At 32.9% G+C, this 24,851-nt stretch overlaps 1 long non-coding RNA gene across 5 annotated transcripts; it reads right to left on the bottom strand.

The window, feature by feature from the left end:
• Window positions 1-10,150: 10,150 nt before the first annotated feature.
• On the bottom strand, window positions 10,151-18,286 carry LOC120072996 (uncharacterized). 5 transcript variants are annotated; one of them, XR_016528629.1, is made up of 6 exons: window positions 17,959-18,205; window positions 17,795-17,884; window positions 17,596-17,701; window positions 12,450-12,543; window positions 10,577-10,683; window positions 10,151-10,398 (listed from the first exon to the last, which is right to left on the bottom strand). It is a non-coding gene; the product is annotated as an uncharacterized LOC120072996 (long non-coding RNA). The 5 variants fall into 5 exon arrangements; XR_016528626.1 differs by lacking the exon at window positions 17,959-18,205 and having other exon boundaries at window positions 17,795-17,935; XR_016528627.1 differs by lacking the exons at window positions 10,577-10,683; window positions 17,959-18,205 and having other exon boundaries at window positions 17,795-17,935.
• Between the last annotated feature and the right edge of the window lie 6,565 nt (window positions 18,287-24,851).

The raw sequence follows: 24,851 nt of genomic DNA, 5'->3' as shown, positions 1-24,851 counted from the left end.
AAATGCCCTCGTCAATTAGATTTTGTAGGATACGGGTACTATGTGCAAAAGTATATACATGAAATAGTGCATAATCCTACTACTCCCATTACTAGACTCATACGTAAATTATTTATTTGTTATATAGTGCTAGCTTTAATTTAATAAATAGACATAAACTTATGTTGAATTTATTTTTTTTCCCTTTTTGTAGTTCAATACAAAAGATGTATATACGCAAGGAGAGATCGACGTAATTCGGACCCAATGGACAAGTTTTGTTGGTCGATTGGTGTAAGGATGTAATTCTTTGTTTTTTTGTCTCGATAGAATGTAAATGCTAGCTTAGAATGAATGTAAATTTATCTAACCATGATCTTTGTGAATGAAATTAGTACTAACATGATATTTGTGAATGAGAGAAATGATGGCTTGGTGTAAGTATTCTATGAAAGTCTGGTTCTGGTATTGTGCTTTTGTTTGTGGATAAATTCATAGGTGGAAGACATGATCTGTTTATTATTATAAGCTGTATTCATGGTATTGTGATTATGATATTGTGATTCTTGTTTATTCATGGAATTAGTACTAATTGATATTTGTGAATGAGAGAAATGATGGCTTGGTGTAAGTATTCTATGAAAGTCTGATTCTGGTATTGTGATTCTTGTTTGTGGATAAATTGGAATACATGATCTGTTTATTATTGGAAGCTGTATTTATGGTATTGTGATTCTTGTTTATTCATGGAATTAGTACTAATTGATATTTGGGAATGAGAGAAATGATGGCTTGGTGTAAGTATTCTATGAAAGTCTGGTTCTGGTATTGTGATTCTTGTTTATGGATAAATTTATAGGTGGAAGACATGATATGTTTATTATTGGAAGCTTCTTGTTTATGGATAAATTTATTGGTGGAAGACATGATCTATTTATTATTGGAAGCTGTATTTATGGTATTGTGATTCTTGTTTATTCATAGAATTAGTACTACTTGATATTTGTGAATGAGAGAATGATGGCTTGGTGTAAGTATTCTATGAAAGTCTAATTCTGGTATTGTGATTCTTGTTTGTGGATAAATTCATAGGTGGAAGACATGATCTGTTTATTATTGGAAGTTGTATTTATGGTATTATGATTCTTGTTTATTCATGGAATTAGTACTAATTGAGATTTGTGAATGAGAGAAATGATGGCTTGGTGTAAGTATTCTATGAAAGTCTGGTTCTGGTATTGTGATTCTTGTTTGTGGATAAATTTATAGATGGAAGACATGATCTGTTTATTATTGGAAGCTGTATTTATGGTATTATGATTCTGGTATTGTGACTCTGGTATTGTGATTCTTGTATATTCATGGAATTAGTACTACTTGATATTTTTGAATGAGAGAAATGATGGCTTGGTGTAAGTATTCTATGAAAGTCTGGTTCTGGTATTGTGATTCTTGTTTGTGGATAAATTCATAGGTGGAAGACATGATCTGTTTAGTATTGGAAGCTGTATTCATGGTATTGTGATTCTAATATTGTGATTCTTGTTTATTCATAGAATTAGTACTAATTGATATTTATGAATGAGAGAAATGATGGCTTTGGTGTAAGCTATATTCTATGAAAGTCTTGTTCTGGTATTGTTTTGCAAATTTTGGTGGATAAATTCATAGGTGGAAGACAAATATTGATGAGTATATGTAATGGATTGAAAATATTGATTCTTGTTTGTGGATAAATTCATAGGTGGAAGACAAATATTGATGGGCTCGCCATGCAATTTTTTTTTATACTCTTTAATATAAAATAATGACAGACATTTCCTGACTCAACACGAGACATATAATGTCATTTTTAACTTATTTGACCAAAAAATGGATTTGGCAACGGAATTTAAAAAAAAAACGGACAGATTCGGGCTTCAATGTCGGTTAAGAATTTTAAAAAAAATAGGCTTTAATGTCGGTTGCAAGTCCTTTAATGTCGGTTGCAACCGACATTGAAGGCTGCAATATTGGTGTTATTGAAGGCCTTTAATAACACTATCTTTAATGTTGGTTGCCAACCGACATTAAGGCCCTTTAATGCCCGAATTTCTTCTAGTGACTTGAATAAAACAAACCCATATCGGTTATTCATCGGAGATAACAAAGTATATGCTTAATTTTGTTCCAATGTCTTTTTGTAGAAGAAGAACTATATCTTGCTAATAAATTTATTAAAAATACAATATTTGGTCTTGTATCATTAGCAAGGATAAAGAAGTGCACCAACAACACTAAGATATAGTACTTCAGAACCAAAAAGTTTTTAATTATCGTCTTGAGGTCTAAATATATCTTTTTTTATATCCAATGAATGAACTTCTATTGGAATATTTAATGGATGTGTTTTGTCTATAAAATATTTTCAAAATTTTTCCAATATAAGTTGATTGATGAATAAATTTTCCATTTGCTAAATGTTCAATTTGGAAACAAAAGCAAAAATTTGTTTTTCTGAGATCTCTCTTAAGGAAATTGTGGGGACTGTAATGGAGGTGGGATCGAATTTTACAAAATAAAAATTGTATAACAAAAATATTATACAGAGAACTTTACATCATGCTTTGGAGAAGGAATTAGGGAAGAAATAACACTTACCCTTGAAGCAAAAAGTTCTCATGAAATCCTCCTTGATCGAGTCACAAATACTTCGATCTCCACAGAACTTGTAGCAATCCAAACGACCACCACCATTAGGGAACCTCATGTATTCTTCTTAGGGAATAAGAATTAGCATGAGGTGTAGGCTCTGCTATCTTTTTTATAAGAGAGAGAGGATTTTTTAGAGAGGAAGAATAAAACTTTTTTCTTCTCTGTGTGTTCTTGGGAGATTACAGTGAATCACAGAGAGACACTCTCTCCTATGCTCTTTTTTCTCGTGAAGAAAATGAAGGCCATCGTCAAAACTTTTTCCGATTCTTTTTGCCCACACGATTGATAAAGAGAAAAAATAGGAAGGGACTTATTTATTTTCATAACTCCCTCAATTAATTTAATTCAAAATTAATTTAAATTTAATACATATATATATATATAATAACTAACTTATTATATGTATATTTAACTATATGTTATATCAAATATAACACATAACCTATATTTTTTTTATATTGCATAAAATACAATATAACCTATAGCTTTTATTTCTCTCAATCATTCATGGTATTTAGTATAAATCACATTTATACTAAATTTAATTATATGAATCTCATCCATATAATTAGTATATGAATTGTATTCAAATATTTAATCCCTCTCAAAATAAACGTTATGTTATAATGTATTGAATACATTATATTAATTATATCACATATAATTTATTTAATTAATTATATCATATATAATTATTTCCCTCAATTAATTTGAACAATTCAAATTAATCCAAAATTAATTCTCAATAATTCCTGTTGAGCTACAGAAGAGACCATATGGACCTGTAGATTGAAGCTTCAATGGTTCTTGGATAATTAATTAAAATTTTTTAACTAAATTACCCAACATCCATTAATTGTCGATTATTCCACTAAAGATCGTAACTGCATTCTTCACACTATAGATATATTTCCGTGTTCATTGAATATAATCAGTCAACAGTGCGATGACACTTCACAAATTGCTCATAAGTACAGCTGAGCTAAAATTACTGTTTTGACCCTAATTGTTACATCTAATACCTTATGTACCACTAATCCCTCTAATGAACAATAAGTCATAGTCCAACTATGGCCAAATCCCTCTCGGGTCAAGACAGGGTGTGGCCACATTGTTCAAGCCCCAAAATTAGCCCTTAAGGGAGCAATTTATCTACTTACCCCGACAACATAAAATGAGTGAATTTCATCTTGTGTAGTTGTGTTCCCAACTCCCCAATCAGAAGATCCTTAAAATTGTAGGCATATTGAGTCGGCAATTTGAACACTCTGACCCACGCAAATCAAAGGATTGTCTTCATAGGTAGAAGTTCATAACTCACTACGGATTCAGGTTATGTCACCTATGGTCATCCTAGTCAAATGTAAGTCTCTACTATTAATGACGTTATATAATGAGACTAGTCATTTCGTGATCTGGTCTTATACAAACTCTTTGTATAGAATACCCCCGCTCACATGTCTCCACATGAATGATCAGGATCAAATCATTTGTAGCACTTTACAATACTTGTAATATCTACAAAGCGAGTCGTAACCATAGTGTCACCAAGATAAAATACCCAACTTTATCCATCTATTACAAACCATTTAGGTTATCATTTAAACATGATCCACCTATATGTCTCTACGTACATGTTTAAATTACATAAAATTGAAGGAAATCTAGGAGAAGAGAACCTTGAGTTGAAGAGAATCAACCAAATTTCATTTTTCATGGAATGTAAATTTTACAGTAAACAAGAAACAAGATATGCATTTAATTATAAATTACAACAAGCTTATGAAAGGGTTTTAGAAACCTCACCTTTTAAGACCATTATAAATTACAACATGCTCATGTTTAAATTACATAAAATTGAAGGAAATCTAGGAGAAAATAATCTTAAGCGAAAGAGAATCAACCAAATTTCATTTTTCGTTGAATGTAAATTTTACAGTAAACAAGAAACAAGATATGCATTTAATTATAAATTATAGCATGCTTATGAAAGGGTTTTAGAAACCTCACATTTTAAGACCTTTCTTCAAGATTTCCCTCAAACAGAACACGAACCACTTGAAGACTTTCTCCAAGAAAAACCTTGAACAAGCTTGAACACGACCATGAAGGTTTTCTCAATATTCTCAGGGTGAGAACCCATAAGTGGTGAGCTCTGACTACTTTGGATTTGAGGGACCTTTTGTGGAGAGGAATAAGGAATTGAAAATGTTCACCAACAAAATTCAATTCACACTCACATAACCCTTCTGTCGTTTTCTCTCTGTATCACAAAATGATCATATTTCAAAAAAGAACAAAAAAACCTTTTTTTTTTCTATATGCCAAATATAACCAGGTGGAGAGAAAAGAAGGGAAAGTGAGTTGTAACTCCCTCCCTTATTATTAAAATAATAATTAATATAAACATAAATATGATAACTAACTTATCATACGATAACTAACTTATCATACTATATATATATATATATATATATATATATAAAATTATACGTTATATCAAATATAATATATAACCTATAGTTTTAATATTGTATCACATACAATATAAACTATAGTTTCTTTTCTCTCTTATATGTCATTTAATATAAATCATATTTATATTAAATTTAATAACTATGAATCCAATTCATAAAAACTATATTTGAATCTCATTCAAATATTTATTTCCTCTCATTAAGCTATAATGTATCAAATACATTATAAATGAAACAACTTAATTATATCATATATAATTAAATCCCTCTATTAATTTGAACAATTCAAATTAATCAAAAAATTGATTCTCAATTAATCCTATTGAGCTACCAAGGGGACCTCATAGACGAAGTTTGATGCTCCAACGGTACATGAATAATTAATTAAACTCTTTAATTAAATTATTCACCATTCGTTAACGTCGGACACTCCACTAAAGACTGATAGCTGCGCTTTTCGCACTACAGAGATATTTATATATCCATTGGATATAACCAATCAACAGTACGATGACCCTTCACAAATTGCTCGTAAGTACAACAAGGCCAAATTACCATTTTGCCTCTTTAGTTACATCTAACTCCTTAAGTACCACCGATCCCTCTAATGAACAATAAATCATAGTCCAACTATGATTAAACCCCTCTCAGGCCAAGAGAGGGTATGGCGCCACATTGTTTAAGACCCAAAATCAGCCCTTAAGGGAGCAATTTATCTATTTACCCCTGCCTTGGGGAAGGAGTGAATTTCATCTTGTGTAGTTGTGTTTCCAGCTCCCCAATCAAACGAATCCGCAAAATGGTAGGCTTGTTGAGTCGGCAATCTGGCCACTCTCACCCATACAAATCAAAGAACCGCCCTCATAAGCTCAGTTCACTACTCACTCAGAATTTAGGTCATGTTACATATGATCATGTTGGTGAAATGTAAGTCTCTATTATGAACAACGTTATATAATGAGACTAAATATTTCGTGGTTCGGTCTTATACAAACTCCTTTGTATAGAATATCCCTGCTCACATGTTTATACATGAATGATCAGGATCAGATCATTTGTAACACTTTACAACAATTGTAACACCTACAAAGCGAGCCATACTCGTAATGTCACCAAGATAAGGTACCAGCCTTATCTATCTACTACAGACTATTAAGGTTATCACTTAAACATGATCCACTCGTATGTTTTTACATACATGTTTAAGTTACAAAGATAACCTTGGATGTTAGTTTATTGGTTTGTTAATGCAACTAAAATATCATATATTTTATTAAATACACAATGAGTTTGTTCAATAATGTTTATAAACTATAGGACCTTACGAGATTTAGGGCATCAATCCCAATAAAAACAACCTAGGATCTTTGTTTGTTGGACTGAGTGTATGCTCATAAAATAACAATTATTTTAATAATGACAATTTGTTTATACAAAGTTTACAAACTACGAGAGTACAAGAGATATTTAGGATACCAATCCCAGCACTTTCATCTCAAATTGTTTCTCAAGATATTCTATTGCCTTTGAAACCTCTTCAAAAGTTCCAATTATATTTAAGTCATCAACATATATAGTTATAATAGCAAATCCTGATTGTGATTTCTTTATAAAAATATACGGACATATTGGATTATTTTGATATTTTCTTTTAATAAATATTCACTCAAGCAATTGTACCACATTCTTCCTGATTGAATGATTAGAACGATCACCACGAAAATAATAATTATTTCTTTCTCTACCAGATTCACGACTTTGACCATAACCATGACCTCGACTACGATTATTAACATTCACATCATTCACTTCAAGGAATGGTATTGCTCTAGTTGGTTGAGATTCGTGGTTCTTCATCAATAACTCGTTATTTTGTTTGGCCACGAGAAGACGTGAAATTAGTTCAAAATATTGTTTAAATCTTTCTCTCAATATTGCTGTTGCAAGAGCATATTCGAGACACAAAATGTAGAAAATGTCTTCTTTAACATATCAGCATCAGTAATCTTATCTCCTCATAACAACAATTTTGAATTAGTTTTAAATAATGCAAAATTGTAATCACTTATTGATTTAAAATCTTGTAGCGTTAAATGAATCCACTCATAATAAGCTTTAAGAAGAATAACTATTTTTTTTATGATCATACCTTTCTTTCAAATTTTGCACAAGATTTGATGATCTTTTATTATAAGATATTCCATTTTTAATCCCTCGTGGAAATGATGACAAAGAAAAATCATAGTTTTTACTTTGTCATGACTCTATGATGGTTTTTCTTCTTTAATTGTTTCTCCCATGTTCTTAGCATCCAGGTGAATTTCAGAACACCTATGAAAAATAATTATTGTCATTAATGTCAAGGGCTGAAATTCTAATTTGTAAGGTTTATCATGGAATACTATCACAAAATATTGTATTTATATTAGAAATGTAATATGTACTAAATATGCAAAATAACATTTAATTTATTAATTATAATAAAAAGGAAAAAAACCAACCTACCTTTAGGATTTACCTTTAGCGATGAAAGCAACAGGAGCTCGTGCTGATAACGTGTTGTGAAATTGAGAAACACAACGAATATAGAGAAAATATAATTAATAATATATAAATGTAATAATAAATAATATAATATAATATAATAATAAAATAAAATAACTAAAATTATGAAAATTTAATAATATAAAAATTTAGTAGAAATTTGAAGTGAATTTCTCACTCATGTATGTGATTTTAAGATCCATCAAATGTCACTATTTATAAACAAAATGGTAAGTAGAATGTGGTCTTACATGAATACTAAGCATAAAAACTATAAGGCACATGAATAACATGAAAATTGACACATGACTTTGAGGATATTAAACAATGGACATCTATTTTTTATAATAATAATAATTTATATATTTAGGATTTTGGAAAAGGAAAAAAAGAAATATTATAAAAAGGTGTCTCGTTTTACGTGCATAACAAACCCTCACAATTCATCTTCTTCCTCGCTATCTTCACCGTCGCCAATCGCTGGATCTGCCAAGTGATTGTAAGATCTGACCGTTGCTCGTCGTCGTTCGTCCGTTAGCGTTCGTGGGTTCATCCGTTCGTCGGCGAGCCTCCACCCAATCGCGCCACAGGTCCTTGTCCGCAGACGCCGCACGCCTAAGCCGTCCAATCACCGCTTACCCTCTCGGATTCCAGCCGCTCGTCGCTGCCCAAGCATTATTGTCAGCCGCCGCTGACGTGGGTCTCGTTTCTGCCACCCCTTCCGCACTATGCTATCATCGATCTTTTGATTTTAGGTAAGATCTGGGTATTCTTACGAGGGTTGAGGTTTATCTTGAATAGTGAAGTAAGATAAGCTCAAACATTCAACCGAATATTCAACAGCCTTTTTTTATCGTTTGTTTTTGTAACTAGACAAGATGTATAAATATGCATCATTTATAGTTTGTAGAAATAATTTATAGAAGCTTACAAAAAAGCTACAAGATCTGTAAAAAAAATGTAACTTAGCTCTTGAATAAAACTCTTCTCCTTCCTACGGACACTATTTTACCGAACCACGTATATCATCTTGTAGATCTCTTCCTCTTCTTTCTCTTTACAACATTGCATGTTCTTCTTCTTCATACTCTCGACAATCCCTCGAACCAGAAAGAAAGAAAATGTTAGCAAAAGATTTCTGCAAAACGATAGAGAGAACGAAAGAGAAAAAGAAATTAATTGTTCTGAAAAATTCCCATCGAAAACAGAAAGTTTTCCTTCCATCAGGCAGATCATTCCACGCAGGAAGATGTGGAGCAAGGAGGACCAAGTTTTCTACCAACCAATTTAATTTGGGGCAAAACAACTTGGTGGATCACGATTTGGATCAGCAAAAAGGGCCAGCATTTCATCATTTGTGCTTCCATAATACAGAATATCAAGATTGCAGTTCTTGAAGATTCAAGATTCAAGTTTTTCACTCCAAGATGTAGTAGCAAGATTCAAAGTAGAGAAGTTCGACGACAAAGGAGATTTTGGCGTATGAAAGGTCAAAATCAAAACAATTCTCAGTCAACAAAAGGCTCACAGAGCTCTCTTGACCCATCAACTCTCCCAGCCCCATCAACTCTCCCAGCCTCAGTGACAACTCAAGAAAAAGAAGATAAATGACTCATTTGTGGTCAAATGAGTTGAAATGATGACAGAGACATGTGTTGCCACCACAAATGACTTATTTGTGGTCAAATGAGTTGAAATAATGACAGAGACATATGTTGCCACCACAAATGAGATCACAGAGGCTGATGTTTGGCACTAGAGATTAAGGCCTAGAAGTCCTATCTAAACAAGGGATTCTACCTAAAGATCTCTAAAGAAAATCTAACCTTTTGTGAACACTGTGCTTTAGGAAAGGCCACAAGGTAAAGCTTCAAATTGTCGTAGCCCATGTTATTAAAAATCCTTAACTTTCCATAGCATTTTATAACGCTATAAAAAATCAATTTTCGATAGCGTGAATTTAATGTTATAAAAACTTTTTATAGCCTTAGCAAAAAGTTATAGAAGATCTTTTATATCGATTAAAAAACGCTATAAAAAATTTTCATTTTTAGGTATGCTGTAGCTGATATTATTGAAAGTCCCTGATTTTTTATAGCTTTTTTTCAATGCTATAAACGCTATAAAAATTTCACTTTCGGTTGCATCATTTTAATGTTATGAAAAGATTTTGTAGTATTATAAAAATACTATGATTTACTTTTAATAGCATTAAAAAAATGTTATAATTAACTTCTAATAGCAATTTCTTAGTAGTAAAAGATGCTATGAAAACATATAACATCTTTAATCTCGTTGTGATAGTCAATTGTAATCAAGTGCATATCACATTTATATAACATGTTATATGAGTAACAAATTGCCACAAATGTAAACGTAAAATTAACTTCAATTTTATAAACATTTAAGACAATCAAGTGGATTTATATTAAAATAAATTTTCAAGAGTCTAAATGTATACATCACTCATAATGTGCTATTTCATCAATTATAAGAGTATTTCAATAGACATAAATAAATGCATATTTTTTATGGGATCATCATGGTTTTCAAATTACATTATAGGAAATGAAAAAAAGCAAAGTAACCTTAGCTTTCTAGTTTTCTTAAGATAAACATATATCCTTTAATCTTCATTTTTCAAACATGATGCATCTTGTCGTCTTCACATCTAACTATCTAATCAATATCGTATGTTTGACTCCTACAAAAAGAATATATATTTATAATCATCAAATTCACCTCAAACTCATTTATCAAATGTGGCCGAAGTTTTCAAGAATAGATTGAAAAGAATTAAATATCACATAGACTAGAAAAACTAAGATATAGACAAAAAAAAAAAAAAAAAAAAACATGGTGCAAGTCCAAAAATTCTTTACCTCTAAGAAGTGAAGTCTATAGATTATAAATATTAAATTTGATCCAAACTCAATTTTGTTTGGCTTATTATGTACTAACACATAACTTGTTGGCCTCTCGGTTGACCCTACATTGGCAAAGTCATGTAGAATAAACATGATTATCATATGTCATCGTTAACGTATGTCAAGGCAAATTGATATGGTGAAAAGTCATCGACTGTATAAACTTTTAAAAGGCATGATTTTTTTATTAAATAAAAAAAGACACTATCAAGAACCTAGAGACAAACCCTATAGAAAACAATAAATATTTCAACCATGAAAGCAATAAAACTTGTAAAGATTAGAAAAAAAACTTCTCCAAAATCCATTTCTAAATTGAACAATAAAAATGTCTTAGTTTCAAACTAATACAATAATGGTAAGGGCATATACTCTTACCTTCACGTCACCTTAAAAATTAACTTGAAGACTCCTAATTAGTTTTAAAGTACAAATAGAGATTTTCCCAGGTTTATAAATTAATAGACAATGTCTTAATTGATTGATCTAAACAAAGTTTTAACATATAAAACTTATAAAAGATGACTTGAATCCTAGCTTAAAAGTGTTCGAAGGAATCCAAAACTGCAAAAGAGTCCTAACACTCCAACACAAAAAACTTTTGTGCTAAATACACATAAATTGTGTTATTATACACGCCAATGTCCAACATAAGAAGATAAGTCGCTAGATTGAATAGTGAAACCATAAATATAAACATGACAAAACAAAATCACTTCCAAACATGTCATTAGAGCATCAATTTAATTAAAAACCATATATGAAAAGCAACCCAGAATCATGAGCTGATTTAAAAGCAGCAATACCATCTACATGTTTAGCACAACCAATATTTTGCAATTATTCTCAAATAACATACTAGATTAAAAGTACATGATATCATTTAAACTATCAAATCATTCTAATTTGCTAAATCAAACATTGAAAATATATGGTATGATTAAACATAGACCTCCAGCTCGAGGCATAAATTATAGAAGGAAAAAGGTTTGCATTATTAAAGTAGAGAAGATAAAATTAGTAATAAAAGTTGGGGAAATGCAATTGGGTACTTTGCTTGCTGAATCAAAATACAAAATAATAAGGGAGTGAATTTAATTCACAACCTCGTATTGAGCTTACCCAGAAGACAAATCAAGCCACGGAGGGCCAAATTGCAATAAATAAAAGAAAAAAATGTGTTGAATTAAGTTGAAAGCATAATTAAATGGTTACATGTAATAGAAATCAACAACTAATAGAGAGCAGACGGGAGAAAAGGGAACTTTTCTTTTGCTGTTTGTTATATATATATATATATATATTATGAACTTGGATTGCTAACATGTGGATGTTGTCATATTATTTTCAAGGACTCAATTTGGCTAATAACATGTAGAATAAGAATAATGATCCATTTCGTTAATGTCATCTATACCATAGCAATCAATGAATCGAGAAATGAAGTACAGAGATGGTAGAAAATGTAAAATGAAAAATTCAAACCATGAGAGAGTTCCAAGGCAAGAAAAGTAGAGATCATCAAAGAGATTTGTGAGGCTATAAATGTAAACAAAAAACCCAAATAAAAGGCAAAAACAAATGCAGTATAACTCAATATGTTACAAATGAAAACTGCAGAAGTAGTCCTTCCCATTTCTAACTTAAAACTGTATTAGAAAAGATTTAAGAAAAATACAGAAAAGAAAAATTACCTAAATGCCAAAGTACACCAAGAGCTGATGAGTTTGGTGGATATATCATCAATAACAGTCTGGAGTTATTGAAATTGAAAAAACAGTATTCCAAAGTTTCAAGTTTATTGATAATGAAATGAATGTGAACTAACCTTGTAATGCGGCAAAAAAATTGTTTAGGTTTCACGCTCATACAAAGACCAATCAAACAGTCACCATACTACAATGTTGAATAGTCGGAGTGACCTGTGAGATAAACACTAGTTCAGTGAACGATTTAGGAATTAAAGTATATATATATATAAAATATACTTTAGTGGAGTGACCTGATAGTTAATGAATATTGATTAATTCGGTCAGAAGAGTTTAGCAAATTAATCTCAGATCTTTAGAGCTCATGATATATAGGTCCATTAGGTCCACTACTAGCTCACAAACATATTAAATCTTAGAATAGCGTGATGAAAGAGTCTAAAACGTTCAAATTCGATTTAAGGGAATTATCAATTATAAGTGATAGTTAAACGTTTAGTAATGGAATTAAACGAAATTGGAGAGTTGGAGAATATTTTAATATGATTTAAATATTAATTACATGAATAGGGATTCATGTTTGGAATTTGTGTTTTATTAATTTAATATTTTATATTAAATTAATTTAATTAATTAATTATTAAGAATTAATTTTAACTAAAATTAATGTATTTTATTTAAATATTAATGATTGAATTAATATTTTGTAAAATTAAAATTCATTTTAAAATTTGAAATTTAGATTTTCAAATTAAATTGATTTTTAAAGAAAAATCAGTTAAGATGGATGGAATAAAATTGGTGGAAAATTTCCACTTTTTTCCCACTCAATAAACCACCTTATTATCTATTCAAATTGGGTGTGTTTTGTTGTCAAGTTGATGAACAATATGTTTGCATGATAATTTTTAATAAATGAAATTCAATCAGTTGAGTAATTCATTCATGCATTGATGAAATTTTGAAAATTTTGATGAAGTGTTCTTCAACTCTTTGATACCAAAACTAGAAAACATCTCCAAAATTCCTTAAATTATTTATCATTTTGGATCCCATAATCTAATCTAGGCCAAGAGAATGGTAAAGAAGATCGAGTGGTGGTCTACAAGCTATTGAAGAAGAAACTTGTGCTGAGGAGTTGCTGATTTAAAGGCATTCTTTAAAGTAAAACTTGAAACCCTATTTCTATTTTTCTGACCTTGCATGCTTAATTTCTAAAATTAATGGAATTAGAGTGCTTAAGATCCTAATTATTTTCGTATGTTGATTGTCAACACCAACAAGGATGGGTTTAATTTTCACTAGATGCCCATCCCGTTTTCATGTTTTCAATTGTTCATAATCTCATGTTTCTTTGATGATTTACAATATGCTTGTCCCACCAGTATGCATTCATTTGCAGATATGTATGCATTGCCTGACCTCAGTAGTAAGGTTACTTACAGAGTATTTTATACTCATTTTTATTATGTTATGTTTTTCAGATAAGCGTAAGGACATATCGATGGATGACAGGAGAAATCAGTGGTTGTGTCACTGGGACTAGACAGATGCTTCCGCTCACATTTCCATGTTTTCATGTTTTAAATCTCAGTTTTGCCGATAGATTTAAAAAAACTATTAGTTCTTGTATTGTTAGATGTTTTAGTTATTTTTTTTTTCCAATGTTGTTTTATTTTTAGGGGTACCATGATCAAAGATTTTCAGTTATTTAGATTTAATAAAAGTTATTCATTTTATAAAAAGAATGTGGTTTTAGTCCATCTATAAAAATGGTCATTTTGAGATGTATGCATGCATGTAGTAATGGCTTAGTATAAGTCCTAGGGATCCAAGTCGTTACAGTTGCTATCAGAGCCCAAGTTTTTGGTTCTGTAGATTGACTTACTATATATATCTAGATTGTCCCATTTGGCAAATAACGGATTCCTCGTCATCGCCAAGTATGTCCCTTAAGAAAAGTCTCTAAGATAATATGCAGAAGATTATGATGAATTTACAATCGTAATTGACATGTTTTCTTGATGAAGAGTTTGTTAAAGGTCGGCTACATATGATTGTTAGGAAATGGTACAAGTTAGAGGAAGAGGCAGTCATAGGATTGCTAGGGGGGGGGGGGGGGGGGGGGGGGGGGGGGGGGCGGGGGGGGGGGGGGGCGGCGAAATTTTCAAGGTTGAAACCCAATAGTTTAGGATCCACAAGTTTAAGATCCACTAGTCTGGGACCCTTCTGCGTTGGGAGTGCAAGACCCACAAGTTCATAACCCTCCTCCACTAGAGGATCCCCTGCCTCTTAGTGACCCTTCTGGGTTAGGGTCGCAGAAAACTCAAACATGAAGTCGAACGCAGAAAATGACTATGCCATCGTTGACATCGATTCCCCTAGTTATGCTAACTGAGTATACTAATTTGGTAGCAGCAATAGGGGAAGCGGTCACGACAACAATCCTAAATAAGGTGAAGGATATGATAAACGAGCGAATGGCCTAGTTTGTCCAGTCCTGGTAAGTACCACCCCCACAAACCCCAACGTCGCAAGTTTAGGCCCAGAGCTAGAACCAGAACCAAAATATGTATACTTTTCAGTGGAGGTCAAACACCTTTAGGATTTTTGTACAACCCACACACTTTCAAGAGTCACCGAAGAACTCTACTAATGCTTAGTTATGGCTATCAACAATCGAGACGATATTCCGATATATGAAATGTCTAAAGGATCAGAAGGTGCTTGATCATTTAGGTGAAGTATACAATCGTGAAGGAAAAACTTAGTGATACGACCGTTTAGTAAAACAAGAGCGTTGAACGACCGTTTAGTAAAAGATAAGCGATCGTTTAGTAAGTAGCGCGCACGGGTTTAAGTGATCGTTCAGTAAACAATATTATCGTATAGGCTATGATTTACTAAGCGATGAATCTTAAGAATCGCAACACACCGTGAGCTATTTAAGCATCTCAAATGATTCTTTATCTTACTCATCAATAAGAAAATAGAAGAGACATCGATCAATTATCCTATAACTGTCCACTTAATAAATTATAAATATAGTCACATTATATTCATAACTTATGGTTTAATATCTTATATTAACCATAGTATTTTTTTCTCCACTAGATATAAATTATATTTATATCCAATTTCCTCTAAATTAATATATCTCATTCATAAAGTCAATTATATCACATATAATTAACTAATTCAATTATATCATATATAATCGTACTCCCTCTTATCAATTTGAACATTTTAAACTGACCCAAAAACTTATTCTCAATTTGTATCCAAGCTACCAAGGGAACCTTACGGACCTATGGCTAAAACTCCAACGATACGTGAATAACTGACTAAACTCTTTAGTCACGATATTCACCATCCGTTAACTACCAGACATTCTACTAAAGACTGACAGTTGAACTCTTCTTACTATAGATATATTTCTATGTTCATCGAATATAACTAATCATTAGTACGATGACCCTTCACAGATGCCCGTAAGTACAGCTGGCCCAATTTACCATTTTGCGCCTGTAGTTACATCTTACTCCTTAAGTACCACCGATCCCTCTAATGAACAATACAACACAGTCCTACTATGTGTGAACATCTCTCGGGCCATGAGAAGGTGTGTGGCACCACATCATTCAAGTCCTGGGATCAACCCTTAAGGAGCAATCTATCTACTTACCCCTGCTTCAGAGAATGAGTGAACTTCATCTTGTGTAGCTGAGTTCCCAACTCCCGAATCAGACAAATTCCCAAAGTAGTAGGTTTGAGTTGGCGCTCTGGCCACTCGCACCCAAGCAAATCAAAGAACCGCCCTCAATGGCAAGAGTTCCCAACTTACTCAGGATTGAGGTCATGTTACCCATGGTCATCCGAGTGAAGTGAAGTCTCTGTCATGAATGGGGTTATATAACGAGACGTTAACACTTTGTGATCAGGACTTATACAAACTCTTTGTGTAGTACGGCCCCGCTCGCATGTCCCCTACACGAATGATCAAGATCAGACTATCTGTGAAAAAGCCACAATACTTGTAAGCAGGCCGTATCCGTAGCATTACCAAGATAAGGTTTCCCTTCTATATCCATATGTTATAGACCATTTTGGTTATCAATTAAGAAATGATCCACTTATATGTCACCACATACATTCGTACAAACTATTTACAAACTACAGGACACGAGACTTTAGGGCATCAACCTCAACACATACATGCAAAGACACTTCATTTGGCAGTTGAGATGGACTTCTAGTGAGAGGGTGAATGCTTAAAAGTCATTTGAGGTGGGTCCTTCCTTGAGTCAAAAGAGGAAGGTAAAACAAAGAGCTCTAGAGCCATCGCAGAAGAGCCAATATTCAGAAAAATCATTTCGACACCTCAAGTAGCAGGCTTCCGAGTTAGGAATGGTTGTGAAAGACCGACCAGTGTGTAGTTCTTGTGAGAGGTGAATTGGGACACTATTTGGCTTGTAGTGAAGTGTGCTCCATTGTAAACAGGAGGACACATGGCTAATAAATGTCCTAAAAGAAGCTCCTCGGGAAGTAAGGGTAATCTTCTAGTGTGGATTAGGAGGATTCGAGTCGTCAGCAATAGCTAGGTCAGGTTTATTTAGTCACTCGGCAAAAGATCGAAAAGTCAAGCACTATGGTGATAGGTATGCTCCACCAATCTTGGGACACTATAAATTCGTGTTGTTTAATTCTAGCTCATCTCATTCATTTATATCATCAGTATTTATGTATTATCCTATGTTAGAATTAGAAACTTTGCATTGTGTTTTATCAGTTTGTACTCCATCTAAAGAAATTATGTCAGCAAATGAAAAGATAAAAGCATATCAGTTTGAGATAGCCAAACATACACTTAATGCAACTTTAATAGTCTTAGACATGCGTGATTTTGACGTTATATTAGGCATGAATTGATTGGCTACTAACTATGCCAATATAGAGTATTCCTATAAGGAGGTGATTTTCAACCCTCCTACGGAAGCTAGCTTTAAATTTAAAGGGGTCAGGACCGTGGTCTTGCCTAAAGTAATTTCAACTATGAAAGTCAACAAGTTGCTTAAACAAGCTACCTAGAATATGTTCGCCAGTGTGGTTGATACCAGAGAAACTGAGGTCACATTGACTTCAAAGCTGATGGTAAGAGACTTATGACACACTAAACTGAGGTCACATAAGCCACAATTAAAGCTCAAATAACTAATTTCTAGCAATAACAATCAACTAAAAAGGGTTTCAAAACCTTGTACTCACTAAAATCCTGCGAAACAACTTCAAATCTGCTGGAAAATGACTTATGACACACCAAAACAACCTTCGAACTGCTGGACAGTATCTCAAGACCATCAAACCTCCAAATCTAGCATCCAACCATAATGGGTAAATTAAAATTCAAACCAAAATCAAGTGGGTAACCAAAATTAACCAAAAAAAAATTCATGAATCTCTTTACCCACTAGATCCCCCACCGATCGTGGAGTTCACGATGGCGGCGACTGGAAAAACCAAGCAGAACGATGGCTGGATGTCGGATCTAGCGGGTCTGAGACGAATAACGAAAATTGGCGTGAACGGACTTGGTGGTGGAACTGACTGAAGGCAGCTCGACGGACATACCTACGGCGCTGATTTGACCGGTGAAGAAGGCATCAGACGATCATCGGGTGCGAGCGCTGGAGGGATGCGACGAAGAAACTTGCGACGATGGAACTAGGGCGTCCCTTTCTGTGATGAAAGCTGTCGTTGATGAAACTGATGACGCGGGTTTGACGATCAGCGGCAGCAGCGAAGGGCAGTGAGCAGCGTGAAGGGGTTGGGCGGCGGACGAAGAAGATGAAGATTTGGGGGGACGTCTCGATGACATGAGGGTTAACTGAGAGAGGGAAAGGGAAATAAAAAGAAATAAGAAAAAAAAAGGGAAAAAAGAAAAGGAAAAGGAAAAAAATATAATATAATATAATAACATATTTACTTTATTTTATTTTATTATTATTATTTCCTTTTTCATTTCATTCTATTAAATTCCTTTCCCCCCAAATCTTCAAAAGCAACAATTCCCCTTCCAATTTGAAAATAATAATTTTGGTCTAGGGCATGTAACTTTAAAATAATAATTTTGGTAGGAGGGAAACCAAATTTGAGAAGAAAATGAAAATGGGGGAGGGAAGAAAAAAAATAAATATCAAAAAAATATTATTTTTATATTTTACTTGACACGAAAAACGTGTCAAGTAAGATCTTATATTACTTGAAACGAAAAACGTGTCAAGTAATAGATCGCATTAAAATATCCGAAATATTCCATCAATCTCCACTTTTTTTAACCCTTTTACTCGACCTTTTCTTTTCTAAAAAGTCATTACTTGACCTTTTTTTCAAAGAAACGTCAAGTAGTTAAAAACTGCAAGTGTCAAGTAATGTAGATTTTGTAGTAGTTAATTTTTTCCACGCCAAGAAAAGTAACGATTGAGCTAGACATGTTGATACAAAAAAGAATTACTTATATTAGACACTTGTGCAAAAAATCATTTTTTTATTTTAATCCAACCAGTTTAGCAAAAACTAATAATGAATCCAACATTATTTATTTTGTAATGATACTTCAGTGAGGCAGAATAAATGCCACCTTGAGGTGAACAGTTACTCCTTCACTGAATTGAGACAATCTTAATCAAACATTATATCAAAATAACTCTTATTCCTATAATATTTTATTACCATTGATTTGGTCTAGAAATCATTAACTGACTTAACATTTTCTTACAAGTGTAACCCTTCATTTTCAACCCTATAACTCCGTCCCATCCAGTCAATCAGGCAAGAACATGATTGGAACAATTGATTATAGCAATCTTATCCATTTCTACAGTTTGATTCGTTTTTTTCGCATGCAAACACCTTCCTAAGGAGGATGCTCCCAGTGCGCCACGAGGTCGAGCATGGAAATGACTTTTCAAACCAATGAATGAGACTTCATAATGTGTTGACACACGTCCTTCTCCTACTTACTATAAACACTTTCTCCATTCATCTTGATATTGACCTATGCAAATACCTTCCTAAGGAACCGTGCACCAAAGACACCACCAGACCGAGCATGAAACTCAGTTTGTGAACTTTTAGGGAGAGCGTGAGTGGAGAAACGACATATCATATACATGTTTTTCCTCCCACTAAGTGTTTTTCAAAAGATGGGTTTATTAACTTAATAAAATCCGACTAATCAATTTTTAGCAAAATCCTTGTTAATTTTCTCAATATAATGCAGATGCTAAATAATTTAACAATATGTGATTTCATTCATTAAATTCTTTAACAAAATTGATCACATATTTCATGCTTATAAAATATTTACCCAATTCAACTTCTAGGTTCGTTCCTAGGTAGAGGTGTTCTATTTTCGTTAGCTTAAAAACCTCAGCCTAGACAGAACATTCCTTAGACAAAAGTCCCTTATGGGCAATTATTTTATAAATTTAATCTTTTAATCAGAGTTCATTTTAATCCTACTAAAACGAATCAAAAGATTAACCTATTTCTAATCTCATTAGAACATGTTTAACATAAGTCTAGGTCAATTAATTTTAAGCCATTTAAAATTAATTTGAACCTATGTTTGCATGCAACTCTTGATTATAGATTTTAGATCAAATTTCATTACTTTTATAACCGTTATAAAACAATGAAAAAACAAAATCTATAAGTTTTCATTTGGTGTCATTTATTAAAATATAGCGCTTATATTAATCTAAGTAATGTCATGCTCAATGCAAATTTCTTTTTCATTGTAAAATATAACTCTTATATTAAACAATCATTAAGCATCATCAACCATCGTGCCATATACACTATAACGATTATAATATTCCATGATGCATGAACATGCTTAATGTACCATACATTTAAATAATATAACATTTATATTAAGATGCATGAACATGCTAATTTAATCATGCATTCAAAATATAACACTTATATTTATATTGAAGGATCCAATGAAGATCCTTGAGCGGAAGATGGGATCGAATCTAAACCCAAAACTCATAGAATATAAATTTTACAGCAAACATACACAATATTATGCATTTAAATTAATATACATCATGCTTAAGAAAATAAGAAGAGAAAAGGGAAGAGGAGACTCACCCTTGATCAACGAAATGTTCACAGTATTCTCTTCTCTGTAAAATACAAACAGATCAAAAACCAAATCAGCACCACCACGAAGAAACCTCTGTGTTCTCTAGGATGAGAATCACAGGAGTTGTGGGCTCTATGATTTTTATTTTATTTTTATTTTATTTTATTTTATTATTATTATTATTTATTTATTTTTTTTGTTAAGGGAAAAATTGAGAGAGGGGAAGAGATCAAACATTGAAAAAACAAAGTACACTCCTTTGTGGGATCAAGGAAGAAGACGATTAAAACTTCCCTACTGTAAACTACCCACAGATAACGTGGGTTGAGACAAAAAAATGGGAGGGAAGTTATTTCTGTCCCAATTAATTCAAAATAAATAAAAAAATATATATTTAATTTGAATTAATTGATATAATATATGTATATATAATAACTAATTTATTATACATATATATAACTATATGTAATATCACATATAATATATAACACATAGTTCAATATTGTATCCAACAATATAACTTATGGTTTAATTCTCTCAATAGCGATATTTAATATAAATCTCATTTATATTAAATTTAATTATATGAATCCAATTCATATAATTAATATTTGAATCATATTCAAATATTTAAATTCTCTCATTTAAATTACTTAATATCATAATGTATCAAATACATTATAGTAATTATATCATATATATAATTAAGATTTAATTAATTATATCATATATAATTAATTCCCTTAATTAATTTGAAAAATTCAAATTAATTCGAAAAACTAATTCTCATTAATCTCGTTAAGCTACTGAAAGGACCTCATGAACCTGTAGCTTGAATCTCCAACAGTACGTAAATAATTAATTAAATACTTTAATTAAATTATTCACCATCCGTTAACTGTTGGACACTCCACTAAAGACTAACAACTGCACTTTTTGCACTACAGATATATTTTTGTGTCCACTGGATATAACCAATCAACGATACAATTGTTGGGTTGATGTCCTAAAGTCTCGTGTCCTATAGTTTGTAAACAGTATGTACGAACACTTGTGTTGTTAATATATGATATTTACTTCACATCTTGTTTTTTGCTTGGTTAATTGTTTTATTTGCTTTACCACAAACCAATAAACATAAAATCTCTAGTTATCTGTATGTGATTCAAGCATCTATGTGGTGACATACAAGTAGATCATGTCTTGAATGATAACCAAAATGGTCTGTAGTATATGGATATAAGAGGAAAACCTTATCCTAATAACGCTACTGATGCGGCCCGCTTTGTGAAATGGTCACAAGTGTTGTGACTTGTCACAGATGGTCTGATCCTGATCATTCGTGTAGGGGACATGCGAGTGGGGGCGTCCTATACAAAGAGTTTGTATAAGACTTGATCACAAAGTGTTAACGTCTCGTTACGTAACACCGTTCATGACAGAGACTTCACTTTACTAGGATGACATAGGTAACATAACCTCAATTCTGAGTGAATTGGGAACTTCTGCCATTGAAGGTGGTCATTTGATTTGTATGGGTGCAAGTGGCCAGGTCACCGATTCAAACCTACCATTTTGGGGATTCGTCTGATTTGGGAGCTCGGAACTCAGCTACACAAGATGGAATTCACTCCTTCCCCGAGGCAGGGGTAAGTAGATAGACATCTCCCTTAAGGGCTGATTCTAGAACTTGAACAATGTGGTGTCACACATCTTCTCTTGGCCCGAGAGGTGTTCACACATAGTTGGACTATGTTATATTGTTCATTAGAGAAATCAGTGGTACTTAAGGAGTGAGATGTAACTACAGGGGAAAAATGGTAAGTTGGCTCAGCTGTACTTACGAGCATCTGTGAAGGATCATCGTACTCATGATTGGTTATATCTGGTGGACATGGAAATATATATATGGTAAGAAGAGTACAATTGTTGGTCTTTAGTGGAATGTCTGATAGTTAACGGATGGTGGATCTCGTGGCTAAAGAGTTTAGTCAGCTATTCACGTATCGTTGGAGCTTCAAGCAACAGGTCCATTAGGTCTCTGGGTAACTTGGATAAAATCGAGAATCAGTGTTTAGGTCAGTTTGAAATGTTCAAATTGATATGAGGGAGTTCGATTATATATGATATAATTGGACTGGTTAATTATATATGATATAATTGATTAACTGTATGAAATGCATTAATTTTGGAGGAAATTAGATATAAAAATGATTTATATCAAATGAAGGAGAAATTACTATAGTAGATATATGATATCAAATTATAGGGTAAGAGTATAATATGATTATATTCATTACTTATTAAATTGGTTAATTATATGATAATTGGTCGAAAATCTCTCATCGATCGTGCATTAGTGGGAGAATCTGAAGTCGGATATTGTTATCGAAGAATAAAATGAAATTTTGTTTCATTTTGCAGAAGGTTCGAAAATTCGCAATCGGTGTGAAAACATAACGATCACATAGTTTGAGAGCCTATGCGATAGTCGCTCATCGCCTAAAAGATCGCACACCAGTGCCTAAACGATCGCACGCCCATCCCTAAACGATTGCTTAGCTTTTCTAAACTATCGTATATTGTGCCGCATTTTCTAAATGATCGTCTACCAGTTATTAAACGTTCTCTTAGTAAAACCTACACGATCGTGTAGCTTCTTCTAAAGGATAAGCACATAGTTATACGATAGCTTTTTCTCTCCCACTAGCTTATCGCCTACACAATTTGTTTTTTCTCCAACCGCTACCAAATTCACAAAAGATCACACTTTTGATTCTCACTCCGAGAATACCAAGGGCTCCTTTTGGTGGTGTCGTCCCCGCTGCTGTTCACTTATTCGTGACTGTTCGTGTCGCTGCCGTTCGTGTAGATGATCATGTTGCTGCAGTCGACTGGTTTGCTAGGCGATAAGGTTTGCGTAGAGTTTTTCTGCTGCTTCTAAGTTCAACGTTTGAACAGGGTCTTCAACTGGTACGAGAACTCTTTCCCTTGATTTTTATGATCAAAGCATGTTGTTAATTAATGTAAATTGCATAACTGTATGATAGAATGTGTGTGTTGTAATTTCAATCACAATGAAATTGGAAAGATCCGAACGTGCTCATTGATGCTATTAGTTAAGAGTTCTTTCAACAATGACCCTTCACAAATTGTTCTTAATGTTGAGGTTGATGCCCTAAAGTCTCGTGTCCTGTAGTTTGTAAATAGTATGTACAAACACTTATGTTGTTAATATATGATATTTACTTCACATCTTGTATTTTTCTCGATTAATTTTTTTATTTGCTTTACCACAAACCAATAAACATAAAATCTTTGGTTCTCTATATGTGACTCAAGCATGTAGGTGGTGACATACAAGTGGACCATGTCTTGAGTTATAACGAAAATGTCTGTAGTAAATGGATAAATGAGGGAAACCTTATCCTAGTAACGTTACGGATGCAGCCCACTTTGTGGAATGCCACAAATGTTGTGACTTGTCACAAATGGTATGATCCTGATCATTCGTGTTGGGGACATACGAGCGGAGGCGTCCTATACAAAGAATTTGTATAAGACCTAACCACGAAGTGTTAACGTCTCGTTATATAACACCGTTCATGATAGAGACTTCACTTCACTAGAATGACCATAAGCAACATGACCTCAATTCTGAGTGAGTTGGGCCTCCTGCCATTGAGGGCGGTCCTTTGATTTGTATGGATACGATTGGCTAGGTCGTCGATTCAAACCTACCATTTTGGAGATTTGTCTAATTTAAGAGCTGGGAACTCAGCTACACAAGATGGAATTCACTCCTTCCACGCGGTAGGAGTAAGTAGATAGATGGCTCCCTTAAGGGCTGATTCCGGTGCTTGAACGATGTGGCGCCACACACTTTCTCCTGGCCCGAGAGGTGTTCAAACATAGTTGGACTATGTTGTATTGTTCATTAGAGGAATCAATGGTTCTTAAGGAGTGAAATGTAACTACAGGGGCAAAATAATAATTTATGCCAACTGTACTTACGATCATCTATGAAGGATCATCGTACTCATGATTGGTTATACCCGATGGACACAGAAATATATCTGTGGTAAGAAGAGTTCAACTGTTGGTCTTTAGTGGAATCACCGACAGTTAACAAATGGTAGATCTCGTGGCTAAAGAGTTTAGTCAGCTATTCATGTATCATTGGAGCTTCGAGCAACAAGTCTATTAGGTCCTCTGGGTAGCTTGGATAAAGTCGAGAATTAGTGTTTGGGTTAATTTGAAATGTTCAAATTGACAAGAGGAAGTTCAATTATATATGATATAATTGCACTGGTTAATTATATATGATATAATTGGTTAAATGTATGAGATACATTATTTTGAAGGAAAT

The sequence above is a fragment of the Benincasa hispida genome, chromosome 3 (genome assembly GCF_027475165.1).
Source record: "Benincasa hispida cultivar pf3 chromosome 3, pf3_genome.v1.1, whole genome shotgun sequence".
Taxonomy (NCBI): Eukaryota; Viridiplantae; Streptophyta; class Magnoliopsida; order Cucurbitales; family Cucurbitaceae; genus Benincasa; species Benincasa hispida.
The sequence above is the reverse complement of the archived record's forward strand: the minus strand, read 5'-3'. Positions and strand labels throughout refer to the sequence as shown.